This window comes from Muscardinus avellanarius (genome assembly GCF_963383645.1).
Source record: "Muscardinus avellanarius genome assembly, chromosome: 14".
NCBI classification, from domain to species: Eukaryota; Metazoa; Chordata; class Mammalia; order Rodentia; family Gliridae; genus Muscardinus; species Muscardinus avellanarius.
The window spans coordinates 38,891,946-38,904,405 of NC_137800.1; the positions used below are offsets into that span (position 1 = coordinate 38,891,946).

Genomic DNA, 12,460 nt, shown 5'->3' on the forward strand with positions numbered 1-12,460 from the left:
GAGAGAGAGAGAGAGAGAGAGAGAGAGAGAGAGAGAAGAGAGGAGAGAGGAGAGAGGAGAGAGGAGAGAGGAGAGAGGAGAGAGGAGAGAGGAGAGAGGAGAGAGGAGAGAGGAGAGAGGAGAGAGGAGAGAGGAGAGAGGAGAGAGGAGAGAGGAGAGAGGAGAGAGGAGAGAGGAGAGAGGAGAGAGGAGAGAGAGAGAGAGAGAGAGAGAGAGAGAGAGAGAGACTGACTCTGCAGTGTAACAGCTGCTGCCACTCCTTGCCTGAGTGCCTGTGTAGCACCCGGACTCTGAATGCTTTTACATTTTGGATGTTAATACCAAAGCAATTTTCCAATACCAGCACAGGTGCCGCCATTCCCAGCTCTTTTTCTTTTTCTTTTTTTTTTCTTTTTCTTTTTAAACTTTGAAACAGGGCTTTATTAAGTTGCTGAGGCTGGTCACAAACCTGAGGTCCTCCTGCTTCAGCCTCCCAAGGACTGAGATTGTAAAACAGTGGGCTTGATATGGTGAGTTAGATTAGTCAAGTAGACATCAAATAAAAGATGCTAAGTAGTAAATTAGAAGAGTTCTGTTTGGAAGTCTAGGCTACTAATCTAATTGGGAACGGTCATTTTGGAGGTGACATTTGACCCCATAAGACTCAACAGGATCAACGTGCATGGAGACCCTGAGCAGTGGTCACCGCCAAGCAACCAGCCCGCTATCACCTGGCTCTGACTTTTGTAACTGCTGCTTTCTAGACCTCCCCCTCTCTACTTGACTCTCCTGCAATCTGTTCTCACTTTGGCAGGTAGAGAATTTCTGTGAGAATGAAAGTTAAATCCTGTCATTCTTCTGCTGAAAGCCTTCCAGTAATCATCTTATATAAAGTTAATTGTGAACTGGGAGTGGTGGCACACACCTGTAATCTCAATACATGGAGGCTAAGACAGAAGGATCATAAGATTGAGACAGCCTCAACAATTCAGCTGGACTCTTGGCAACTAGCAAGACCTTGTCTCAAAACAAAACAAAACAAAACAAAACAAAACAAAACAAAACAAAACACCCAGCCAGGCCTGGTGACACATGCTTGTAATCCAAGTACTCAGGAGGCTGAGACAGAAGGATCACAGGTTTGAGGCCTGATTTAACAATTTAGCAAGGTTCTCTATAACTTAGTGAGATCCTGTTAAAAAAACAAAAAAGTTGGACATGGTGACACATCATAACACTTGTAATCTCAGTACCTGGGAGGTAGACAGGAGGACGAATTGTTTAAGGACAACCTCAACAACTAGTAAGACTCTTTTCAACTTGGGAGACCATCTTTCAAAAATAAAAATAGCTGGGCATGGTGGCGCACGCTTGTAATCCCAGCATTTGGGAGGCTGAGACCACAGGATCCTGGTTCCTGGACAGCCTCAGCTACTTGGTGAGGCCCTCTGCAACTTAGTGAGACCCTGTTTCAAAATAAGGAATAGAAAATAAGGCAGGGGGTGTAGCTCGGAGGTTGAATGCCCCTGGGTTCCATCCCCGGGCCCACAAAAAAGTAAATAAAAATAAAATTAAAAAAATAATAAAAACAAAATAAATAAAAATAAAATAAGGCTGGAGTGTAGTTCAGAGATAGAATGACCCTGGATTCAATCTCGACTACCACAATAAAATAAAATAAAATATTAAAAAGGCTGAGGGTATATATCAGAGGCAGAGTGCTGCTGGGTTCAATCCTGCATACCACATACAAATAATAATAATAATAATAATAATAATAATAATAATAATAATAACAACGATGATGATGATGATGATGATGTAAATTGTTTGATACTATTGGGCTTTTTTATATTTTGATCTCATTATCTATGGTGTCGCCATTCTTTTTACAGCCCCAGCCAAGTGCACATCAGCCTCTAGACTGGTGTCTAGGAATGTAGACCATTCCCTCTGCCTACAACATTCCTTTCCAAGATGATTATATGATTTGATGCCTTATCTTATTAACAGCACTCACCACACACTTAATTTATTTTATGTTTACTAAGATGCAAATTCCACAGGATCAAATTTTTTTTTCCCCCAGCAAAACACAGGGGCACACACCTATAATCCCAATACTTGAGAGGCTAAGATAGAATAATTGAAGGTTCAAAGCCAACCTCAGGAGATTAGCGAAGCTTTCAGCAACTTGTCAAGATGTTTCCAAATAAAAACCAAAAGGCCAGCGCTTGGGATGCTGGGACAGGAGGATCTCACAGGTTCGAAGCCAGCTTCAGCTACGTAGTGAGGCTCTCAGCAACTTAGTGAGACCCTGTTTCCAAATAAAGTATAAAATAGGTCTAGGAGTATAGCCCAGAGGTAGAAAAGCCCTTGTGTTCCACGTCAATAGAACCCAAAACAAACAAAAAACAAAAACCAAACAAAACCAAAACCAAACCAAAACAAAAAAAGGGATAGGAGTGCAACTCAAAGGTAAATGCTCCTGAGTTCAATTCCCAGTAACATGCACACATACACGAGAGAGAAAGAGAGAGAGTCCCTAGTATAGGGGGAGGGGGAGAGAGAGAAAAGAGAGAGAGAGAGAGAGAGAGAGAGAGAGAGAGAGAGAGAGAGAGAACACGAGAGACCAGACACAGAAAATAGTGTTAAGTGTTAAGTATAAAGACATGGTTTGAAATTAGAAATGAAATGTGCATAACAGATGGTGAGCCCTTGGTTTGGACAGCAGTTTTCAAATTGCCCTTTAAAAGGTTTTACAATTTATATGATTAATAACAATACATGACATTATAATCCTCTATGTCACCGTTATAAACTGTGTTCTTCTTTTTTTTTTTTTCCAACAAAGACTGCGGGTGCCATCTAACCCATCTCACTAAGAATTTAACATATTTCCTTCTTTTATGAGCAAAGCTCAGAAGTGTTTTATATGTTTAAAACATATTTTCAAAAATAAAAAAAAAACACAAGAAAGCTATGCCAAAAGAAAAAAAAAACAATTAAAAGAGAAAAAAGATATTTTCACTTTCTTTTCTAAAACTTCTATTTCATTTTTTACTTTATTCTTACAGTTTTATTAATAATGCATAAATGGTTAACAGGCATCACCAACTTGACTGACCTATCTTAGCTGTCTTGTGAAAAAGGACTTTCTATATTTTTCAACTTACTAATCATTGTTCATAAGCTGGTTAAAAATGTCATAAAAATATGAGATCCTTCACGAATTTGGATGTCACCCTTGTGCAGAGACCTTGCTAATCCTCTTTCTATCGTTCCAATTTTAGTATATGTGCTGCCGAAGTGATCGCAACTCTTTTTCTTTGATCATTTTTCCATTTAGTCTTATAGACTTTTAAAAACTCCTTACAAATTAAGGAATTAGCACTTTCCACACCCCACAGATTGCAAGTATTTTTTCCTGCTTTGTCATTTCCTAGTCTTGTCATTTAACTTTGTTTACAAGACATTATTTGCTATTTAATATTACTGGTAATTTTCCTGCAAGAATTAAACTAAGCACTGAGCTGAATCATCATCATTCTTTCTTGTTCATCAGCCAATATAGTCTTAGCCACTTCAAGTTTCTTTCTCAATGTGTTCAATATTTCCTGGAGTAATTCTTGTAGAGAAATAGATTGCAGAATTTCAGGTATGTTAATTGCTCTAAAACAATTAGACTTTTATGCTTAGACAACTAAAATGTTAATAGCCTATCTATGCATTAGCCTTGAAGTTGAGGTTGAACTAAATATGGTATTTATCTGTCATCTCCTAAGAACCATCAAATAAGGAAACGATTTTGAAGGACCAAAATATCTGTTCAGTCAATCATTAAGAGGCATTGTGCTGGATATGATGGTGTGTGACTGTAATTCCAGTACCTGGAATGCTTAGACAGGGGGAGCGCAGGTTCAAAGCCAGCCTCAGCAATGTAGTGGGACTCTCAGCATCCTAGCAAGACTCTGTTTCAAAACCTAAAAATATTTTTTGAAAATTTAAAATAAAAAAGGGCTGGGAGTGTAACTTGGAGGTAGAATGCCCCTCCCTGGGTTCAATTTCCAGTACTACAATAAAATTTTTATTTTCAACCACCAAAAAAGTGTTGGCCAGCCTGCTTTGGGATTTTCATAAAACTTTTCCTGTCTCTGTCAGCAGCCTCTGGTGTCTCATACACCATGTGATACTGGTGCTCCTGGGACTGGAAGCACTTGCTGCAAAGTCTAAGCTGAAGTTCTCCATTTATCCAGCAACCCCACCTCCAGATTTCCACAGCTGTAGTGGAACCCTACAACTCCATCCTTACCACCCACACCACCTTGGCACACTGTGCTTTTATTTTATTTTATTTTATTTTATTTTATTTTTTTTGCAGGTCTGGGGATGGAACCCAGGGGCATTCTACATCCGACCTACACCTCCTGCCCTATTTTTTATTCTTTTTTTTTTTGAAACCGGGTCTCACTGAGTTGCAGAGGACCTCACTAAGTAGCTGAGGCTGCCCGCGAACCGCGATCCTTTAGGTCTCAGCCTTCCGAATGCTGGGATTACAAGCGTGCGCCACCACGCCTGGCTCCACTCTGCTTTCATGGTGACAATGAGACCATTTATGGCATCTGTCACAGAATCCTCAACATTGGGCGCCCAGCCTACACTAACTTGAACCACCTTATTAGCTATTAGGTAGATTGAGTCTCCCATTACTGCTTCCATCAGATTCACTGGTGCTCTGAATGTCAATCTGACAGAAATCCATACCAACCTGGTACCTTATTCCTGCATCCTCTTCCCTCTGGCCAAATATGCCTGCATCATATCTGTTGGGAAAGCCTACCATAAACATCTTTCTGTAGCAGAGATTACCAATGCCTGCTATCAGTCAGCCAACCAGATGGTGAAATGTGACCCTCGCCACGGTAAACACATGGCTTGCTGCCTATTGTACCATGGTGATGTACTTCCCAAAGATGTCAGTGTTGCCATTGCCACTATCAAGACCAAGTGTATTATCCACTTTGTGGATTGGTGCCCCACAGGCTTCAAGGTTGGCATTAATTACCAGCCTCCTGCTGTGGTACCTGGTGGAGACCTGGCCAGGGTACAAGTTGTATGCATGCTGAGCAATACCACAGAGCTTGCCTAAACCACAAGTCTGATGTGGTGTATGCCAAGCATGCCTTTGTTCACTGATAATGTGAGTAAGAGAATGGAGAAAAGAGAGTTTTCTGAGACCCGTGAGGACATGGCCACCCTAGAGAAAGATTATGAGGAGGTTGGTGTGGATTCTGTTGAAGAAGAAGGTTAGGGAAAAGGAGAGGAATACTAATATTTGTTCCTTATAGCCCTGTACCACATCATACTTCTAGAACTTCAGCCTCAAAATTAGCTGACAGGCATTAATGTTTTCTTATTAGATCAGTTTCACTCAGTTATGATCATGTCTATCTTTTTCCATGTGTATCTGTAAGATTCTTCCATTATGTCTCAAAGTTAAGGTTTTAAGAAAAAAAAACAAAAATAAAAAGGGCTGGATATAACTTGGAGATACAATAAAAATTTACAATGCTTAAGTAATTTATTGTACACAATTATTTTTTATTTTTTTTACACATTTTGTTTAGCAGTTTTCTTCTCTACTTGCTGAAACTGTTCTCGAATCTGTGATCCTTTTGTCTCAGCCTCCCAAGTCCTAGGATTACAGACATGTGCCACCACACCTGCCATAGCAGAAGCACCTTCATAGCAGAAGTTTTCAAAGTGTTGGTTTGAAGATTTGATTTTCCTTTTCACTGTGCTGACATCAGTAAAGATAGTCAATAAACAGGTTTTAAAGGTTTGCTACCATTGAGTGTTACCAAATAGTTCTAAACAGTACTTATTGCATTAAGAAAATATAACTTCACATATTTCATACTCTCATTTTCTTAAAAAGAGAACTCATTTCATTTAAAATTACCCTTATGTCTTCAAAAACAGATTAGTAAATATTAAAGTGTAAGGTTTGTTTAATATTTTTGGTGACAAAATAGAAAATTTATATAAAAACATTATACCATATTTGGAAACACAGCAGCTCTCTCAAGAAACTGCACTTTATAATTGCTTGATATGCAAGTTATTCTACCATTTATAAATAATATTTTGACTTTTAAAGAACAATTGAAGCACATCTGTAATCTGAGTAGTTGGGATGCTGAGACAGGAGGATCACAGGTTCGAAAGCCAGTCTGGACAATTTAGTGAGCCTCTCTGCAACTTTGTGTGGAAAAAAAAAAAAATAGGGCTGGGGGTGTAGCTTATAGGTAGAATGCCTCTGGGTTAAAATCCCAGCAACACACACACACACACACACACACACACACACACACACACGCAAAAAACAACAACAATTGAACTGAACCATTAGACTTGGTAATTTGAAAGATGTTTTCTCAATGTTAGCCTGTCGGTTAAAAAAAACCTGTCAGTATCAGATTCTAATGATTAAATTGGAACTTGAAAGTAAAAATTATTTGGGGAAACTCATATTCACCATTTGTAAGCCTGACAGCTTTCCAATATTTAAGTCTTTTCTTATAAGATTGGTGATGATAATAACAAATGTGATTTTGGTATTGCATAATAAAATATGTCAAAATTTGGAAGATCTTCAAACTCAGAACTCATTTCTCCAAATGACCGATGCCTGTGGTTACACAATTATGCAAGAGTAAAAGGAGGATTCAACTTATACGACAGACCAATAGATCTAATGTAAAAGAGTGCCAGAAAAGTTAGTTGATTGGACTACAGAAAAATGATGATCTGAAAATGCTATTTGAATGTTTCTCTCCTTTCCAAGTACATATCTGTAAGAGGTCAGATTCCAAACAGTACCAGAATAGCAGTACAATAGACAGGGTACAGTGATCAGAAGTCAGCTGTTCTGATCAGCCACGGATCGAAGGGGTTGCACTTTTCTTGATAATTTTGCTTCAGAAAAAAATTCTTCTTCACTAAACTTATTTAAATGAATTGGCAGCCAGGTGTGGTGGTACAGGCCTGTAATCCCATTACTTGGGAGGCTGCGACAGGAGGATCACATGTTTGAGGGCAGCTTCAGCCAGTAGTGAGACTCTTATCACCCAATGAGCCCTTGTTTTGAAATGAAATAAAACAGAACTGGAGGTGTAGCTTGGAGGTAGAATGCCTCTGGGTTTAATATCCAGTACCAAAAAATAAAAAATTAAAAAAGTGAATTGGCTATAACTTAAAAATGTACTCTTCCTAATAGAGTAAATATGGATGTTAACACAGATAATTAAAAAATCTTATTGGGATTTTTCCTAATAATTTTAGTACAAAAGAATCCTGAAACCAAGAGGCTGAGAATTTTGGCCTCAATGGACATATTACGCCCAAGTGAGATATATGTATCTTTTGTATGTGTGTGTGGGAGGGTACTGGGGATTGAACTTTGAAGTATTCTACCTCTAAGCCACACTGCCAGCACTATTAATTTTTTTTTTTTATTTTGAAACAGGGTCTTGCTAGGTTGATGAGTATCTCACTAAGTTGCTGAGACTGGCCTTGAACCTGAGATTCTCCAGTCTGAGCCTCCTAAGTATTTGGGTTACAGATATGCGCCACCATCCAGACTTAAATTTATCTATTGTTCTTATGTTTTGTCAGTTTCTTGGACATAAGGGTGATACAAGTTTGCACTCCAAGCAAGATACAAGAAAAGCATTCAACTTTTGGATTGCCTACTGGCTGGGGGAGAAATACAATCTTCATATTATTTTCAATTGGTATTTATTATAAGTGTGACTTTAATTCTTATATGCTTAAATACCATATTTATTTATTTTGCTGTGAACTCTAACATTTAAGTCGAATCCATTTTCTTCTATGAAGTTTTGACCTTTTTGAGTCAATTACAAAGAGATGGTTATACTTCTAAAAGAATACCCTCTTTTCTGTTATCCGTGTCTTTGAGTATGTTCTCCTCTTTCTGTCTGCTTAGGTCTTTCAGCTCTCTGTGAGCTTCACGTGTCTGATCTCTCTGAACTTGTCTAGAGGACTCCACCTAGTCACCAAAATAAACTCACCAACTCAGATTTCCTTGAGCTTTGAGCAACAGTTAGAATTGCTGACTTTCCTTCTTACTGAACATCTTCCATCTGTCAAAAACCTGTAGCTGGTAGCCTTCTGATTTGTCTGCTTCTCAACATTTATTTATTTTTGCATGTCTGGGGATGGAACCCAGGGGCATTTGACCTCTGAGCTACACCCCTTACCCTATTTGATTCTTTATTTTGAAACAGGGTCTCACTAAATTGCTGAGGGCCTCACTAAGTAGTTGAGGCTGTCTGCGAACCGCGGTCCTCTGTCTCAGCCTCCTGAATGCTGGGATTACAAGCGTGTGCCACCACGCCCGGCAGGTTTATTCATTTCTGAAGGTTTCAAGTACCACATTAAAGCCATTAAAGCTTTTTTTTTTTTATGGTACTGAGGATAGAACCTAGAGACATTTGATCTCCAAGCTATATCCCCAGCCCTATTTTTTATTCTTTATTTTGAAACAGGGTCTCACTAAATTGCTGAGGGCCTCATCAAGTAGCTGAGGCTGTCTGTGAACTGCGATCCTCCTGTCTCAGCCTCCCGAATGGAAATGCTGGGATTACAAGCATTCTTACTTACATTAATGTAAGTAATTCTTACTTACATTACTTACTTACATTAATTCTTACTTACATTAATGCTTGTAATGCTTACATTAATGTAAGCATTCTGGCTTACATTAAAGTTTTTACCTAAAGATGGAAAGCCCTGGAGAACATTATGTTAAGTGAGATCAGCCAAGCACAGAAGGAGAAGGTACATATGTTTCCTCTAATATGCCCAAAGTAGGAAACACAGAGGATACCAGTGGGACTCCAGATAATGGAGGGGAAATATCAGCAAAGTTTGAATGGAAAGATAGGAGAGGAGGAAGGCTGATCTTGATTAATGAGGGTCTACATCTGAACACGTGTAAACTTATAAATATGACATGATTATCCTGGACAACCATTGGCGGGAGGAGGGAAGGGGAAATGGGGGCGGGGGAGAGGGCACCAAGTATAGTTTAAATGTATACCATTTATGTTCAATAAAAAATTTGTTTAAAAAAAGTTTTTACCTAAAGCAAAGTTCTTCACTCATTTGCAATTGAATGTCAATTAAGTATTCAAAATTAACGTCTAAACCACATGTGTTGGCACACTCCTCTAATCCCAGTTGTTAGAAGGCTGAGACAGAGGGACCACAAATCTAACGAGACTGTATTTCAAAATAAAAAAATAGGGCCCGGATGCCCTATTTTTCGATGCCCAGTAAACACACACACACACACACACACACACACACACACACATGCGCGCGCGCGCGCGCGCGTGCACACACATTAACATCTAAATCTGCTCTGGATCTCAGTTCCAAACTCATTTTACAACACATTCATTTACAGCTACAGTTTGAACTATCATTTTACCAAGGCAAGTCTTGTTTCCTAGTTGAATTGTCTTGATTTATCCACTCCAATCTTCAGTTCCTTTCCACTTGGTGAGAATACTATTTTAAACCCCGCACCAGTCTTCTAATCACTCCCGCTGCATATAGAATAGTATGCCTGGGCTCTGTGAGTTCTGTCTGTGATGCCTGGCAGAGGTCAAGAACAAAAGACTCGAGGAAGGCAGTAAATGCCTCTAACCATCCCTCAGCCCCAGCCCCATAAATTTACCCATCCTGGCCTGCTGCTAAATCCACCTATTTAGCAGCTGCCTCGCTCTCCCTCCTCCTAATGTCCTGAAAAAGCCGCTAGTCTGTAAGGAAGGGGGCTCCTGACTCTCCAGGACTCTCTCCCGCTCAGTCCTCCTCCAGACTTCACTCCAATTAAAGAGCCTGTTCTGGTCTGGAGAGCTGTTTTCCTTTATCCCTGTATTTTCTAACAGTATGTATGTGGTTAGCTTAGTTATGCAGTCTCCACCTCCCCCATTCGTCTAACCACCTCCTACTCTCATCAGCAGCCTCCTCCAAGCTCCATCAATTCCACTCACATCAAACTCAACCCAAATTCATGGGCGCACTTTTGCTTCCCCAGGCTGCAGTGCTCTGTGGCCATAGATTTGTAATTTTCTCTCCCTTTTCTTTCTTCCCATCAGTTCTCAGTTCAAATGTCACTTCCACAGAGGGGTCTGTTTGTCCATACTGCTCCATTTGAAATCCTTCCCATTATTTGTACTCTTGTATTTTTTTTTTTTTGTTGTTGTTGTTGTTGTCATTTATTTTTTGTTTTTGTATCTCACTGATTTTATCTTCCTGTGAGGTTTACTTCACAGGAGTATTGCTCACTCTTCATCCACAAGGAATTAAGTTACTCAAGTGCCCTTGTGACTACGTCTGAACCACTGGATATTCAATATGTTTTTTGTTTGCTTTTTTGTTTGGCATCGGGCATTTGACCTCTGTCTGAGCCACACCCCTGCCCTATTTTATTTTGAAATAGGGCCTCACCAAGTTGCTGAGGTTGATCTCAAACAGCAACCTTCCCAAATACTGGGTTTACAGGCATGTGCCACCATTTAAAACATCTTAAAATGTTTTAAAAACATTTTACATAAAAATAGTTCATATCAACTAGCAAAGTCAAGTCAGAGAAGGCCAGAACAAAGATTCAATATTTTTAACAAAATCAAGAGAAGGGAAAACTGGAGAATAATTTCTCTCCCCAGCATGTTGCCTTTGTGCTAAATTCATACCTACCCTTGCCTTTTCTTTCCTAATTTTTTGTTTTCCTTTGTCTTGGCTTCTTTAAGTATTCTTTTATGCACACACACACACACACGCACACACACACACACACACACGCACACACACACACACACACTTTAATATATAAAGTTTCTAGGAATACTAAAAAATAAAGCTTAGGAATTTAAAGAAAACCATGAATTGGACATGGTGGCACACACCTTTAATCCCAGTACTTGGAGGCTGGGACAGGAGTGTTGCAGGTTCACAGCCAGCCTCTAGCAAAGCCCCCAGGAATTTAGCAAGATCCACTTTCCAAATAAAAAATAAAATAGGGCTAGCTGGGGGTGTAGCTCAGAGGTAGAATGGGTTCAGTACACACACACACACACACACACACACACACACACACACACACAAAACAGAAAGAAAGAAAACAATGATTAGGAAAATGATCTATATTGAGGAAAACTTATCTACTTTTTCTTCTGCACTCCTGGAAATTTTTTTTAGAGAAGATAGCAAGAACAGCGGAGACTAGAGAGCTTTTCTCAGATGAGTTGCTTCCAGACCCCTCCCTCATACAATCTGGCCGGTCTCTTTGATGTTTCTAATCATGTCCATATAATTAATCTAAGACAGTGGTTTTCATACTATAGCAAGTACTAAAATCTTAGCTTCTTAAAATGAATTTCTGGACCCCACCTCCAGGGTGTCTGATTCCGTACATCTAAGGTATACTGAATTTACATTTCTAATGTGCATGCCATCTAACCCTGACCTTGGTCATTATTCTTAGTCTGTTTGGATGAGTGAATGTTTTGTTATATCTCCAAAGTCCTATACAGTGCCTAACGCCTCATAGTCCTTTACTATTTTCAGAAATGAATAGCCTAGCCTGAGTATATTGACAATTTCACAGGGTGAAAGCCTTTGAGCTAATACTAGGGATCCCACTGTGCTTTCTCCTTAGCTGTTAAGTATTTTTTTACCAGAGAATAATGCCTGACTGCATTGTTACTTTCTAGAATGTTTGCTGAAGGAAATCATCATTACATTATTTTTAGGTAGAAAATTGAAAGTAGAGATAACTGTGCCCAAGAAATTTGTCAGTTGGGAGATCGGGGAGCAATCCATGGCAGTGCATATTTGGCCTCAGTGAAGAGGGATTCGGCACAGCTTCCTAGTCTTCCAGCTCTGTCCCTGGGAAGAATCTTATTGCAGTAATCAATTGCCTGCTAATCAAACTTCAGTGATTTTCGTTGTGTGTGTGTGTGTGTATGTGTGTGTGTGTGTGTGTGTGTGTGTGTGTGTGTGTGTGTGTGATACTGGGGCTTGAACCTGGGGCATTCTACTTCATTCAGATCTACACTTCTAGCCTCCTTTCTAATTTTTTGTTTTGAAACACAGTTGTCACTAGGTTGCTGGTATCACTGTTAGAAATAAATTTCCAGGGTGTCATAAAAAAGATACATGTTTGAAATGATTTTAGTTTTTGCAAAGACGGACCCCATCACCCGTAAAGTCAGGTGCACAGGAACAAAATGGTAGAAACCTGCTGGGTCTTCTATTTCTAGCAGGAGGCTCCTGTATAGACCTAGCAGTGGGAGCACAGCTGTACAGTCTTTATGCCATTGGCTGAATGGGGTACTGGGGGAGGATTTGGCACTTGCAATTTCCAGAAAATGCTGACTTTACAAGA

At 39.5% G+C, this 12,460-nt stretch overlaps 1 pseudogene across 1 annotated transcript in view; it reads left to right on the forward strand.

The window, feature by feature from the left end:
* Positions 1 to 12,460, forward strand: part of LOC308273136 (tubulin alpha-1A chain-like) — a 50,482-nt pseudogene that overhangs the window by 27,821 nt on the left and 10,201 nt on the right. Inside the window, exons 3-4 of the transcript in view lie at positions 4,141 to 4,314; positions 4,559 to 5,285. The product of the transcript in view is annotated as a tubulin alpha-1A chain-like (transcript). The remainder of the gene's footprint in view (positions 1 to 4,140; positions 4,315 to 4,558; positions 5,286 to 12,460) is intronic.